Raw genomic sequence first — 1,412 nt, 5'->3', positions numbered from 1 at the left:
ATAAGTAATAATATTATTTTTATTAATTATAATTATGAATAACACATTTCCAGTCGTTTAAGAATTATTTACTACTATCACTTTAATCTTTTCCTGTATGTAATACTCATAAAATAAAGTGGAGAGGCTTAAACGTTTCAGCTTATAGTGACTGCGGATTTGACAATAGCTTTATTAGCCTAATCATTAGGCCCTAACGTTTACTGCAATGTTAATCACCAGTGAAGTTCCTTACGCAGATATGTCCCACTGTGTACTACTATTAATCCGTTCTAACACCACACGTCACCTGCTTCACCTGTATATATTCTGTAGTACCCAAGATTAGCGCTAGACGCGCGCGAATAGCGTCTTGGTTTTTCTAACATCAAAGCCGGTATGGGAAATGCCTACATATTTTACTGGTGAGTCTATAAACTATAGCATTTGGGTAGTAAAGTCTACAAAATACTCATAGGTCAATCTGCACGACGTTTGTATACCTCGTAAACACAGCTTGAAAACATACATATTTATACAATTATATATATTATTTTATTCAGTTATTGACAATACATTATAAAACAGGAAAACAGAATTTTCCCACTGGTGTTAAATTAAAAGCAACTATAAGATATTTCAGATTGTCATACTAAAGAAGGTACTCTTTACATATGTACATATGCGTGAAAATATAATAGTACATGCACCTCGTTGTTGGAGTTTAAATTAAGAACAAAGCAGATATTTAAAATCACTTTGATTGTAATGTAATTACGTCATATATGATGATGCGTATCTTAGTTATTAATTGCGTGTATTGAATGTATGTGTAATAAATCTACATAATTTAAGTTTAAATAATTCGCGCTTTTTCAACTTTCTCTTGCGTTAACTTCCACGCAAACGCAGTAGATATTGATCTACGTCCGTGAATATACTAGGTCGCATATAAAAGCTCTGTAAGTTACCACTAAACTTATATATATCCACTTATACTGAATGAGATGCTTTCTTTTATGAAGAAAAATTGAAAGATTACTTTACTTATATAGAGGTTAATAGCAGCGCTTTTAATTTTACTTATGTTTCTTTTTTATATAGTACAAATTCAATTTCATATATTCATAAAAATCTACTTTTATATTATTTTACATTTTAGTAAGTACTTTTACAATTACAAAGACTTCTTAGTATTAACATATTGTATACTTTGAGTAATTTAAATTTACCATTGTTATTCATGATAATTTATGGAAACTAATTTGTCCACAAAGTTATGTCAAGAGTATGAATGAGAACAGCAAAATGTTTCTGTATATTTTCATATTCTGGTAACATTGAAATAATTATTATGTAAGTACTGTATGTATCATCAAATGTATTTAATAAATTTTTACAAAAATAATCATTAAGTTTGAAAAATTTCTTTG

Source organism: Habropoda laboriosa, unplaced genomic scaffold (assembly GCF_001263275.1).
Source record: "Habropoda laboriosa isolate 0110345459 unplaced genomic scaffold, ASM126327v1 scaffold212, whole genome shotgun sequence".
Classification (NCBI taxonomy): domain Eukaryota; kingdom Metazoa; phylum Arthropoda; class Insecta; order Hymenoptera; family Apidae; genus Habropoda; species Habropoda laboriosa.
This window is presented reverse-complemented; position numbering follows the sequence as displayed.